This window comes from Eretmochelys imbricata, chromosome 2 (assembly GCF_965152235.1).
Source record: "Eretmochelys imbricata isolate rEreImb1 chromosome 2, rEreImb1.hap1, whole genome shotgun sequence".
NCBI classification, from domain to species: domain Eukaryota; kingdom Metazoa; phylum Chordata; order Testudines; family Cheloniidae; genus Eretmochelys; species Eretmochelys imbricata.
In genome coordinates this window covers 74,288,977-74,303,469 of record NC_135573.1, presented here as the reverse complement: position 1 = coordinate 74,303,469, position 14,493 = coordinate 74,288,977, and the positions used below count along the sequence as shown (strand labels likewise).

General features: G+C 40.5%; 1 protein-coding gene across 1 annotated transcript in view; it reads left to right on the top strand.

Moving 5' to 3' along the window:
* Positions 1 to 14,493, top strand: part of MAPRE2 (microtubule associated protein RP/EB family member 2) — a 159,352-nt gene that overhangs the window by 24,966 nt on the left and 119,893 nt on the right. Inside the window, exon 2 of the mRNA XM_077810307.1 lies at positions 12,866 to 12,927. The gene's annotated coding sequence lies outside the window, so the exon portion shown is untranslated. The remainder of the gene's footprint in view (positions 1 to 12,865; positions 12,928 to 14,493) is intronic.

Below are 14,493 nucleotides of genomic sequence, written 5' to 3'. Positions count from 1 at the left end.
AGGTCAGATAAGGCATTTTTTATTATAAGTAGTTTCCAACCTAAAATTTTAATGTCTATTTGCAATCTGTCACTTGTAGACTTGGTATGACTTGTTACACAAGCCGGTTTACATGAGAAACAGACTGACCAGAATATTTCATTAATGTAATGGTCATTTGAAACTATGTTGCCTGGTGGAGTCTGAGTTTAATTACCCCATACTCCAGCAGTCCTTTTAAGGGACTCTCTCAGGATATTTTAAATAATTTTAAACTCCTTTTAGCATGAGCCTAGATTGCTCACAGTGCTTAGGACATAATTGCTTAGTTAGTATCATCGGAGCCTGTTACTCTTTCTGACAATGAGCATCAGAAGCTGTTCCTTAATGTTTGATATCCCATTGAAGCTGGAATCTGTTATGAACGTTTCTTTTTCACCATGGCTCTCATGTTGACTGGTTTATTGTTGGGTGGCTCCTGATCTTGACTGATGGGGCCTTTGTTTCAGAGAAGCAATTTTCTTGTATTGGGAGTGGGATAGACTAGATCTCCTAATAGTTCTAACTTTCAATTTAAAGGCTTATTTGCAGATTTTGGAAGAGCAGGGTGGAAGAAATTACATGGACTGTACAAACAGCTAAGAGAGTGTCAAGTAATACACCTAGAAACCTTAATACCTTCAAGTATCTCAGCAGTCCCTTCTTTTTCATAGATATAGTTGTACTCGTCTAATTCCCTATAATTATATTAATCAGTCATATTTTTGTTCTGTGCATTCACCTTCATATTCTGGCATATAACGTGGTTCAATTATTGTGCTGTTTCTCACTGAAGAATGACATAATCACATTTTAACTATATCGGCTGTATGGTGGCAAGTCCTTGGAAGCATGAATGCAATAGGGTCTTCCAATATTTCAGTACTTCTGAGGAAAACACAAGAGTTTCTGAAATTTCTTTGCCAACCTTTAGGTTCTTTTATTAATGGGTGAATAAGAGGATAATTTGCCATAATTAAGTGCTTTGGAACTATGGTGATGAGCACCATATAAAAACTCGCAGAAATAAGCTAGCATTGTATATTATGCAAGGAAACTTTATTTAAAGCAACACTTTAATTTTTAGGCCTCACTCTTTTTAATAAAGCAAACCTTATAATATCCTTTCGGACCTAGTTGCTACTGTCACGGTTTGCCTCACTGTTTCACCCCAATAGTGGATGGATAACCCCATGAGTCTTAAACATATATTCATTTACAAAATAATACCTGTGAGGAGGAATATGTTATGCAGTGATTGTCTTTGTTATCAGAGGTTTTACATGAATTAAAGAAAAATGCTTCATGATAGTTTTGCAACCAAACTGGTAGAATTACAAAAAGGGTATCGTACCAGATGCACATAGACAATGAGATGGAGACCCCAATCCACTTGCTATATACACAGTAGATTTGATATCTACAAATCTTTTAGTCACGTTGGCATGCAAATAGTTAATAACCACATTATAAAAATTGAAGTCCTAGGAAAGGTGTGCTCAAAGCAGGAGCCTGAAAGAGGGACTCAATCCTAATTCCAGGTTTTCTTCCCCCCCGCTCTCCTGCTGGTAATAGCTCACCTTAAGTGAATCACTCTGGTTACAGTGTGTATGGCAACACCCATTGTTTAACTTGCACATGGTGCTGAGCAAATCATATAGGGACTCATCTTGCAAGGTGTTGAGAACCCAGTGAAATCAATGGGAGATGAGAGCTCAGCCAAGCTGAGTGCTGGTGAAGTGTTTTGAAGACAAGACACATGGAGACAACATATCATGGCACGGAGAGCTATTAAAGACCAGTTGACAGAGTTTTTATAGCATTTTATAATGCGCATATTCCTGTGCTCTGAAAAGTAACAACCAAATGGGTGAAAATATATAAACATAAATGTGGTTTCCAGAGATGTGGCGTCACTTGATATCTGTGCTTCATGCATGTTACCAGATAAATGTTCATGTTCTGGAACGGACTCTCCACTCAGATGCTAAAAATCTGTGGCTTGCATTTCCAAACGTACAGAATCAGTTTTAAAAAGGAGAAGCATCAACTTAAGTTCCTAAATGTATTGGACTTTTTCTACTACTATCAGAGAACTACTTTGATATCAATGTGTATTTCATACGTGCCACGTGGGCAGCAAGGAAGAGGATCTAACTCTGCAAATAGTGACACTGTTGGAATCATCATATTAAAACATGGGTCTCTATTTTACTGATGTAAGAGAAGGAATATATGAATGAAAACAGTATGCTTTTTCTGAAGGTAAGTTTCTGTTTATTAGAACTAAGTCTTATGGGGCTTCATGTATCCTTTCCTATTCTGAGATGCATGAAGTATTTTATCATTCAAAATCTTAGCTTAGTGGGTTTTTTGTATTCTGGAAATTCAAGTTCACATGTTTTTTGTCATGTGAACTGGAGAGGTGAATGCTGACAACCCATAAATGTTTTAGTAGCGGAGTGTTGAAACTGACAGTTTCTATTGAGGAGGAATACACTGACATGTTGAGGCAAAATGATGGCACTGATACGTATAAGGCATTTGCAGCTTGTTTGAGCATTACCAGTCAAGGAAAAAAAATAAGGCTGCATTTTCTGGAGCATGTTCCCAAACTGTGGTATGCGTATGTGTTGGGGTTCCCAGGATGCAACCTGGACTGCGGGACCACTGAACCCTCCAAACCCACCAGCCTGGGCTGCCTCTCACATTGTGATGCTGATGTCAAGCTACAAGCCTCTGACAGAAAGAAAAGGAGGACTTGTGGCACCTTAGAGACTAACAAATTTATTTGAGCATAAGCTTTTGTGAGCTACAGCTCATTTCATCAGATGCATTCAGTGGAAAATATAGTGGGGAGATTTATATACACAGAGAACATGAAACAATGGGTGTTGCCATACACACTGTAACCAGAGTGATTCACTTAAGGTGAGCTATTACCAGCAGGAGAGCGGGGGGGAAGAAAACCTTTTTGTTTCATGTTCTCAATATGTATATAAATCTCCCCACTGTATTTTCAACTGAGTGCATCTGATGAAGTGAGCTGTAGCTCATGAAAGCTTATGCTCAAATAAATGTGTTAGTCTCTAAGGTGCCACAAGTACTCCTGTTCTGGTCTTTTTGCAAATACAGACTAACACGGCTGCTACTCTGAAGCCTCTGACAGGCACTGCACTTACACAGACATCCACAGGCAGGGGTACGCCCAACTGAGTTACATGATTGATCTCCCAGCCACTCATGAACCATCAATAGAGAGGCTTCAGCCAATTCCCCCCCATCTCCAGCTCTACACCCCAGAGCTGTACTGTCTTTGCACTGGCCAGTGTAAGCTCATGATCTAGTTGGCCTCTTCTTCATAGGAAAGTAGACATGCACCAGCCATTGTAATTGGAGCTGAGATTCTCATAGCAATTTAACCAAAGCATAAAACTTATTTATTAACTACAGAAAGATGGATAGATTTTAAGTGACTATAAGTAGCAGGCATAGAGATCAAAATTGGTTACCTAAGAAATAAAATATAAACACCAGTCTAAATTCTAACTTTAACAGACTAAGCAAAACTTGAATCAAGCAATCATAAAATTGAAGAACTGGAAGGGACCTTGAGAGGTCCTCTAGTCCAGTTCCCTGCACTCATGGCAGTACTAAGTATTATCTAGACCACCCTTGACAGATTGTCTAATCTGCTCTTAAAAATCTCCAGTGATGGAGATTCCACAACCTCCCTGGGCAATTTATTCCAGTATTTAACTACCCTGACAGGAATTTTTTCGTAATGTCCAACCTAAACCACCCTTGCTGTAATTTAAGCCTATTGCTTCTTGTCCAAGTCTCAGAGGTTAAGGAGAACAATTTTTCTCCCTTCTTCTTGCAACAACCTTTTATGTACTCGAAAATTTATCATGTCCCCCCTCAGTCTTCTCTTCTTCAAACTAAAACAAACTCAGTGTCTCACCCTAACAGATGGTATAAGCAGGTTACAGTTCCTCAATATACAGACTAGACACCCTTCCAGCCTCAGACCACTCTTCCCCAGTTCAAAGACTTTTTCTTTAGATGTTGAGATTGGGGTTGGGGGGGGGAAGAGAGGGAGGCCTAGTCATGATGTCACATCTCTTTTTATACCGTCTTCCAGATGCTAGAAAGGTCATCATTGTGACATAGAGGTCAATCAGCCCGGGGGCAGGTCTTTAGACACCCAACTCATTGGAGTGGCAAACACAGATTTTTGAGCAAGGAAACTGCCTGCTACTGTTTGTTCTGCTATGTTCATGGAAACAGGACTTTGTAAATAAACAAGATTACAGCAAAAATATACCTGATTTATATAATCAATTCCTTTTCCTAATGGTAACAACCTTGCAAGGCCCTGAGTTTTGGTTAATCACTTGGGCTAAAGGGGCAGTGCTATTTTCTAGTTGTAAAAAAACTGGCAAGTCTAGAAATTCAGTGAACTCTGAAGAGAAACATAGATGTGCAGTGGAAGGGTTACATTAGAAACGCACAATGATGAAAGTTAGTAATCCTCTTTCAGTTTCCTGGATTTTCAGTTTGTTTTTATTTGCCCTGTTTTGTTTCCATAATTTTATTTCTGAATATTAAAAATGGTCTATAAATTAAAAGCTACTGTGGCCTGCTGAGTATTTTTATATAAAACCAAACCCCTTAACAATTGGTAAGCATTTGTGTGTGCATTAACAGTAGGTAAGAGTCCAAAGGAGCTATTCCAGCCATTTTTTAAGTGATGTCTGTGCTCTTACTTACAATCTGACCGGGACACAGAAAACAGTGTGAGCGTCGGGGAAATGCAGAGGAGGGAATAATAGGCTGCTGAACTCTTTGTGGACAATGCAACAATGAATTTTTACAACTGATTTGAATGAGGAGTGTTTGGTGGTCCCGCAAACCAGGAGTGGGAGAGCTCTCCTTGGACTGGCAGTGAGGAATGGGTAAATGCAGAGCTGGTCTCTCTGATATCAGAACTCCTGCAGGGATTTAAATTCAGCCTGAAACTATAGAATCTTTTGGGTTTTCACTTTTTCTTTCCACTCTTTTCTGCTGAATGGAGAAAGGTGTTTTCAGTTAACACTCCGGACTGCGCTCATACGTAGTGCAGTGCTCCTCTGCAGAGTAAAGTGACCAAGGATGATTAAGTCAATGTCCGTTTTCATGGCTGCCATGGTGAGGAAACACTGCCATTCACAGGTGCAGTCCAGAGAGCAACTGAATAGAAACACACACCCCAAAGCAAGGTAATGTCAAGTCAAGATATTTGAATGGAGAGCCTTAATTTAACCCCCTTCCATGTCTTTTGCTTGTGCAATATTATTACATTGTTATATTGTGTATTTCTCTGTTATACTCTAAGTTGATCCATTTATCTTCAACTTCAGCTACATATATATCTTAGAAGCTGTGATCATGGAATTAGTCTAGGGCACTGTTTCCCAATCTTGGGACGCTGCTTGTTCAGGGAAAGCCCCTGGTGGGCCCAGCTGGTTTGTTTACTTGCCGCGTCCGCAGGTTCAGCCGATCGCGGCTCCCGGTGGCCGCAGTTCACTATACCTGGCCAATGGGGGCTGCGGGAAGTGGCACGGGCCCAGGGATGTGCTGCAGCCCCCATTGGCCAGCACAGTGAACGCGGCCAGTGGGATCCGCGATCAGTCAAACCCGTGGATGCGGCAGGTAAACAAACCGGCTGGGCCTGCCAGGGGCTTTCCCTGAACAAGCGGCGTCCCAAGTTTGGGAAACAGTGGTATATGGTAATTGTAAAGGAGTGGAATAAAGCTACACATTTAACCTTAAAGTATGATTCTACTCTGAAAAGTGACTCTGTAAATGGCATTGTGGGGTTCCATGTTTGTCTGTTAATAGTCTCAAGTAAATATATATTTTCTAGCTCCGAGGTCTCCAAACTTGGTCTGAGATCTGGAGAGTTGAGCTGAGTTTTCTTCTAGTATAGCAGGTTCTGCCAGCCAAAGTATGACTCTGTTCCATACATTATGTGGCCCCCTATTATTGTAAGTGGCCAAGCTTGTGAAGACCTGACACTCAGTTTGCCGGCACATGTGTCTGTCATGCAAGCATTTTTGAATGCCAGACCTAATCCATTCCAAAACTTCAGAGAATGTTCTCTGCATCAATGCAGGAACGGCGGGCGCCCCCTAAAAGTGTGTGTGGGGGGCCACCTGTGCCTGATCTGTGGCCCTGCCCCCATGCCTCCCCTTTTCTCTGAGGCTCTGCCCCCCCCACCTCTTCCACCCAAAACCCCACCTCCTGCTCGCTCCTCTCTGCCCCTCCCCCCATTGCTCGCCCTTACCACTGTTAAAAATTGGGATGGCATAGCCCTCATTTTTAAAAGTGATGGGGCCATGGCCCCTGGTACCCCTGCATCAATGGCCAGAACCCTATTGTTTTTTAAGAAAAATTGGAAAACCAAAAAGGGAGAAAATGGTGGACACATGAAATTCATGCCAGCTCTTTCACCCAGCCGCTGGCTTGAGCACCTTTGCAATCTATTGGTTGATGGCATACTTTGTCTTCCAGCAGAACACCCAATCTCATCTCTGCTTATCCTACCAATACAGTTTACTGTGTTGACTCCCTGAATGACTTATCTCCCATAATAATGGGGGGGAAATGGGGAATTTCAGAGGGCACGGATGGAAAGGGAGAATGGGGACATGTACATAGCCCTTGGCATGGGGGAAAGAATGGGGACCCTGGTATGAGGGGAGGGGGAAATGTGGGGCACCCAGAACACCTGGTGTGGGAGATTGGGGGACCCTGATATAGGAGTGATGGAAAAGAGATCACAAATGCCTGCCATGGGGGGGAGGGGTGAATGGGGGAAGGGGAGTGAGAATGAATACTCAGAATAGCTGACACGGCGGAAGAATGGGGGACACACAGAGCCCTCAGTGGGGGAAGATGGGGGGGGGGGAGCTGCTGAAAGTATCTGAAAGAGAGGGGCATGTGAGGGTGGCACAAAGGGAGTTGGGGGTGGGGAGGGGGGAAGAATGGAGGGATGCAAGATGCCCCTGCAGTAAGCTCAGCCATCAGACGCTACTAAGTGTGTAACCTCCTAGTGTTTAAGCACATGTCAATCTTCAATGTAGTTATCCTCACAAAATGCCTGTAAGGTAGGGAAATGCTGTTATCCCCATTTTACAGATGGGGAACTGAGGCAGAGAGACTAAAGGTCTTTCCCAAGGTCATGCAGGAAGTTTGTGGCAAAGGCAGGTCACAGAGTCTCAGGTGAGCGCTCTAACTACTGGACCATCCTATGACCTCAGTCACACCTGTGCAAACTTACTGTCTTCAAATTAAGTCCTCTGACATCTGTGGTGTCTGTCTTCAGTGGCTTTGTACATGTGTAATTGTTTGCAAGTAAGTAACCAATACTTCTTATACACAAGAAGGAATAGTATCCTGCTCATACTCTTTGCTGTTATCTCAGCAGTGCTACCAAGAGGAATGCAAGTTTATTTTCTATAGCTCTTACCTGATATCTCAGCATCCCCCAAACATTAATTTAATTATCTTCACAATATCCATGTAAGGTAGGGAAGTATTCCCATTTTTGGATGGGAAAACTGAAGCACAGAGGTTGCACAGGAAGACTGAGGCAGAGGTGGCAATAGAATCCAGATGTCCTGAGTATCAGTCTAGTGCCTTAACCAGAAGACCATCTACTGGGTAGATAAGATGATTCCAGATGCAGATAGTGGGCAGCTCTCTGGAGTACAATGGTGGCATTTTTACATAGTCACTCTTTAGGACCACACTTGCCTATTTGATTTTTTTCAAGTGCTTAACTATGCAACCCTAATGTTGCATTAACTAATTTTAAAACATTCTTCAAAATAAGTCGCCAGTTCCATAACATACCAGACAGCCAAAGCCAGTTAGTGCTTTTTATTGTTACCAGTAAACTACATACTTGTAATCTTAATATGCAGTCATTGGTGAAAAATTGGCCTAGTATCTTAAAATTGCAAACTAAACTTATGATGTTCCTAGCCTGTGCATGTTATGATATATATGGACGTGTACGAGTTTAGGTGACTGAAGGAATTGCTTACAAATACTTAAAGAACAGCTTTTAAGTCTACCAAACTGATTGGCTTCAATAAGGCTAGTAATTCTAAAGACAGGAACTTTTAAAATGTATCTATCAAAATGATTTTGAAAGTTGCACACTATTTGCTGTGAATTAATTTACAATGCATCTCCAAGAATATAGCACATCTTTAAACAAAATTTTCCATCATTCAATACTCAGTAACCAATTTCTGAAGGATTATAACTTTGGTAACATCAAAGCCATGAATTGCTAATTTTCATTGGGCTCTCCTCATGTTAAGTTTCTAACTGTAGTAGTTTTTGCTATAGTCGTGACTTAAAGAAGTGTCTGTAGAATTTCTTAAATGGGAAAAACTGAGTATTTTTTTTACCTTGCCAAACTAAAAACCTACAGAATTTTGCCTAAACTGTCTTTATAAAAAAAAAAAAAAAAAAGCTACTTATGGCAGAGAGAGAGCTTGAGAAGTTTCAGCAGCAAAACTGTGCTGTAAAGCGGAGTATGTGCAAAGGGGCGTATAATGGAAATGGTATCCTTAGATATAGCAGTTACTGCCAGCCATCCTCTAATAAAAGAAGTGCAGGTTATTTCCTAGTTATTGATGTGCCTCATGCCATTTACCCCACCTTGTCAGTAATCTTCAAGTCCTGTCCTGTGCAATGGTCATGGTTACTTTTCCAAATTGTAACCCCTCTGACAGTTTAATAGGAAATGATTAAGTCTAGTCACTTTTGGTTTTGAGTTTACAATATAGCTTCAGTTCAGCCTCAAAGTAGTAGCTCAGTGCACTCCTCAGTGGAAAATGTGGGTTCTGATCCCACGCTTCTTGCCTCGTTGTTCCATGCATGGAACACCAGCATGGTGTGATGACATGGGCTTGGGTTCTGAAGTAATATGTAAAGTTGGTGAGCAGCACTAATGCATGACCCAGAAATCTGATCAACTTCATTCATACTCATATTACTACACCTAACTCTAAAAACAGACAGCCTACTGGTAAAAACAGATCAAAACATGCAGGAGCACCAGACTAGCCAACTATTACAGACAGATGCTTAACATACTCCTTCAGTGATTGCACACAAGATGTAGAAGCCAGCAGATATCAGACACATTGAAAATGCAAGTAGGAAAGACTTTAATCAGTGTGACAGGAGCAACTGAAATGCAGACATTTTCTACTTCTCTCTACCAAACAAAAAGAGAGGAGAGACTTGTTCTCATGATCAAAAAGTAGCATTGCCTACTAAAGTGGCAAAGGGAAGAAACCGCTGGAAGAAATAACAGTTCCACAAAATGTGGCAGCCTGTGCTATCAAATTATATATTAACAATAATGCAAAATGGACACACTTTGTAAATCTCATCTACTCAATTACTACTGTTAGACCTACTATTTACATAGATACTTAGTGTACTGACTGGCAGTACTTGTCATACTAATAGTAACAGAAATTCTACTAACTGACTCTGAAGCCAGATCTATGGCACCCTCCCAGCTGGAAGATAGTTATGGTGTCATAAAGCCTTTACAGAAAGAGGTAGGAAGCTTATAAAGCATTGGAAGGGAATTAGGCCTTCATGAGAGCGCAGAAGTGATCTTCATTCATAGTTCCCAAGGTCTTGGATCCATGTATTATCTCTATATGCATCTCCATCTTGGAGGAGCTCAGCAAAAGGGAATTATATTCCAAGGGGTAGAGCTGGCTGGCTGCTCTGTGGGGATGAAATCTGATGCCTCTTAGAGGTAAGGGCTGTGAGCATATCTTAGCCACTTGTGAGGAACAGTGCATGTTTGTCCTTCTTCTGTGCCTATTAAGTCATTCAGCAGGACAAGACTGTATTTAATAGTGTAACACTTTTCTTTTTGATCACTCAGAAGATTTATTGGTGGCTTTGTGAACAAGGGGAGGAAAACTTTTAGCAGCCTGTAGCCTTTATTCATGTCAATGTGCAACGTGAAATTAAGGCACGGGAAGAGAATCAAAAGATTAGGATCAAAAATGTGTTTTAAATTACTAAGGCATAAAGAGGCATGAAAAATCTGCCACATGCTTGTTGGAATTTTCAGATGTGTACTCTGTCAGTGTCTCTCCTGTGAATTGATCTGAGTCAACAAGGATACCTTTGAGTTTTTTGGAATTGAAGGGAACACTGAATTCGGCTCCATCCTACAATTGCTGGTGCTATTCTACCTGTGCAGAACTCTGCTCCCATTATATCTGTACTTTTGAGATAGTCCAATTACTCTTCACCAGTTTATCTTGTAGCCAGCAGAATGATCCCATACAGCAGTATGTTTGTTTGTTAGTTCACACTTTATGGCTATGGCTGAGGGTATGTCCACACTGCTGTCAAAAGTATGATTGCAGCGCATATAGACATACTCAGGCTAGCTTTCATCAAAGCCACCTTCAGTAACAATAGCAGCGAAGGCACGTCAGGACAGGTGATGGCTGCTCAAGGATGTAACCAGGGTACCTTGGCAAGCCGGTGTAGCCAATGCAGCTGCACGTGCTGCTGCAGCTTCACTGCTATTGTTACTTGAGCTAGCTAATTACAGTAGAACCTCAGAGTTACGATCACCTCGGGAATGGAGGTTATTCAGAACTCTGAAATGCTTGTAACTCTGAACAAAACGTTATGGCTGTTCTTTCAAAAGTTTACAGTTGAACAGTAACTTAATACAGCTTTGAAACTTTACGATGCAGAACAAAAATGCTGCTTTTAACCATCTTAATTTAAATGAAACAAGCACAGAAACAGTTTCCTGGCCTTGTCAAATCTTTTTTTTTTAATTTCCCTTTATTTTTTTAGTAGTTTCCATTTAACACAGTACTGTATTTGTATTTTTGATTCTACTGTTGCTGATTGTATACTTCTGGTTCCAAATGACGTGTGTAGCTGACTGGTCAGTTCGTAACTCTGGTGTTTGTAACTGAGGTTCTACTGTAGATCACAACTAGTTTAGGTATTTCTACACATGCCGCAATCACATCTTTTTGTTGCAGTGAGACATACCCTGAATTTATCCATTTATGCAACCTGTTGTGGCTGGGGTAGTCATTCATTCATTGTGCAAACAGTGACTATCAGACACTTTTGGCCCCTTTAAAATTCCCTTCCAATTGCTAAAAATTGTTTTTATATCCTGTTTTCTTTTTGCAAAAAGTGGTGAAGACATTCAAAGCCAGGAGAGGAAACTTTCTAGCATGCATAGGTCCTGTCTTTCACGTTATAATCTGTTGTAAGGATTGCATCATGTGGCATTAAATTCCCAGTGCTTGAAGAAAAAAAAATCTGCTTAATAGGATGGGAAGCGTCCAGTCCACTGAGGCACAGAAGCAGAACACAGGGATTGAAACTCAAAAGAAAATACCTATCCCTGAGTCATTAAATTCTTAAATACATGCCCAAGTGTAAAAGGTGCCACCTGATTCAGATTGCATCAACAGTAGAGCTAGGGGATTTTTTTTTTTTTTTTTTGAAAAATAGCTTATTTTCTGAAAAATGCAGTTTTGGTTGACTTGAAATTATTCAGGAATTCTTTGCCATTCGTATTCATTCATGATGACAATGAATAGTCATTGGGCCAGGAAAGAGTGAGAAGTGACTCTGTAGCCTAGTGGTAGGGCACTCCTCTGGGAGACCCAAGTTTAAGTCCCTGCTCTAGTGACTAACTATTGATGCAACATGGAATTGCTTCAACAGAAGAGAGAGGCACCTTCCCTTCCCTGTCCCTTCTGTTTTATGAACACAGGTCTTGTCTATATGAATGGTTAGTGCATGGCAAGCAGGGGTGTAAGTTTACCTCACATTAGCCTGATGCATACAAACAGTCCACACTAAAAGTTCCCTAGTGCATTTTGATCTACCCTGCTTTGAAATGGGAATAGATCAAAGCACACTAGTGATCTTATAGTGCATGGCCATATGGACAGTTAGTGCGCAGCAGGTTAGTGTGAGGTAAACTTACACCCCAGCTTCCATGCACTAACTGGTCATATAGACAAGCCCTTGTGGTCCTTTACTTTTGTTAAAATGCCCAAAATTGAAACACAGTTTTGACTTTGGTTGAACAAAGTATTCTGTTTGGCCCCTCTGTGTTTTCTGAGTCTTCAATTGGCTGAAAAAAATTGGAAAACGTTGGTTTTGGTTCAACACAAAGTTAAACATTTTTTTTCATTTTTGTGTTTTTGGAATGCTACTGAACCAAAAAGTCCATTATTCACCCAGCTTTAGTTAACAGCATTCTGCATAACCTCTCCTCTCAGCCCCCTAATGGACAGCTGTGGAACACAGCAATGTAGTGAAATGTAGGGAATATAGACCCACGAGGTACTGTATATAGTTTTGTTTTGTTTTTTTTCAAGTGGGTCATAGCCAGGAAGATCAGTTTGGTGGAATGCTCATAAATTTACTGTGATAATGTTCTTGCTCAGAAAAGCCTGGCAAAATTAAGGGGCAGAAATATGACCTGCGATTATGAATAAACTCTGAATGTGGTGGTGCAAGAGACCTAACAGATTTCCTACCATCTAGGAGGCACATGTGACTGTTGTGCAGTTATACCAGACACTGTGCTATTGTGTGAACTCAGCTGAATTAGGGTATTGTGAGGAAGGGTTTCTCCTCTTGTTTCGTTTTTAGAACAGACATGGTGGTTGCATCGCTGCATATCCCATATAGACAAAGACCATTCATTATTTTTTCCTATTTCCTTGCTGAGCTAATTGTTGTCATGTTTTCCTTCTAGTACCAAATTTCTGTAAGGAATACTTCATTCCGGCAACCAGGGAAAGTGCTTGGATGCTCAAAGTAAGTGTTTTATTTCTCTCTGTAGCTTGATAAAATGTACAGTATGTTCTGACTGACATTAAAAGTAATGAGGTATTGCTTTGATTTTGTTTATATTTTTAAAGAGCAAGTCAACAGTTGGGTGACATTCAGTGTACAGTAGATACTGAGTTTCCTTTGCAGCAAGACCTAGCATACAAAAATAAATAGGTACAAGTCAGAATAAGTTGCCTTTGTAAATGGTAGTATCCATGCAATACAAATTAATTGTAATAAATTCACAGCTAGCAGCACCAATGACAACTGCTTCCAGAAAAAAATATTGCAAATGTGAATAAAGGGCGGGGGGGCAATCAATAAAGAGGGAAGCCAAAGGTGGGAAAGGAATCTCTTTCTCTCCCTATCTTTCTTTCTCTCTCTCTGTCTCTTGTCCTTCTCTCCTGCTTCAGGAACTCTGGTGGAAAACTTTCTTATGCTCTCTCTTCAATGCTCATTTTACTTCATTGAGTTAGCAGCTCTACCAGTGAAATAATACAGCTTTTCCAATTTTAACTGGGGGAAAAAAGAGCTAGACCAAATGTTACTGTACATGGTTAATAATACATATCTGATAAGGAACATCTCTTTGTAAATTTTCAGTTAGTTGTGTATTGGACACTAGGTTAATCTATCCAGCCTCCAATTTGTCATGTTGCAATTTGCACAGTCATAATTTGGCTCACCTGTAGGAACAGCAGAGAACAATGATACAATTAGAGGTAGGTCCACAAGATGGCAATGTTTTGAAAGTCTTTAAAATGATCACTTGAACTGTGGTTGATAAAAGAAACATTGTCACATATTAACTGTCTTTTTGTATCATGGTTGCCAAGTGTCTGTCTTGTTACACAGCCTGAATTCTAAACTTTCTCCAAAAGGAAGACTAGAATACAATATTATAGTCTTTTTTTTTAAATAAAAACACCTTCTAGCATGCGGTGTGGTGCTGTCAAAAGTATATGCACCCATGCAGTCTCTCTTGGTAAGGTACAGAGTACAGTTCACTGTATGGCATATCTTATAACACATTATATTTTATGTAGTTGTGCGCTTAACATAAAAATAAAATGACATATCCCTGCTCAGAAACTTTTAGTTTAGAACCCACCTGCCAATGCTTGAAAGTCTGTCAATGTTACCATTTATAAAGTCTGACTTTGATGGGGGCATAAGGCATGTCTCATTTGCTAGAATATTTTATTTATGTTGTATATTTTAGCAAAGATGAGCCATATTTTTCCTGTACTCTCTAATCAGTGTTAAGGCTTTTTTCACAAGGGAACTAGGGAGATGGTTCAACTGTTGATTAAGGGTTTTGAATATCTTGAAACTGCTCAGACATATTTGTAAAAAGGTGCTACAAATGCACAGTTGGTGGGTTTTTAGCTCAAATCAACAGGAGGGGATACCTGAATGTTTGCAGAGAATTGTGATCTGTTGAGAGGTTTAGGTTAGAACAGTTCCTAGGAGATGAAGAATTGGAGCTGAACCTTGCTTAACGGGGGTCTGGGGAGAGGGAGCAGTTAAAAGAGAAGACTGAAACCGTGA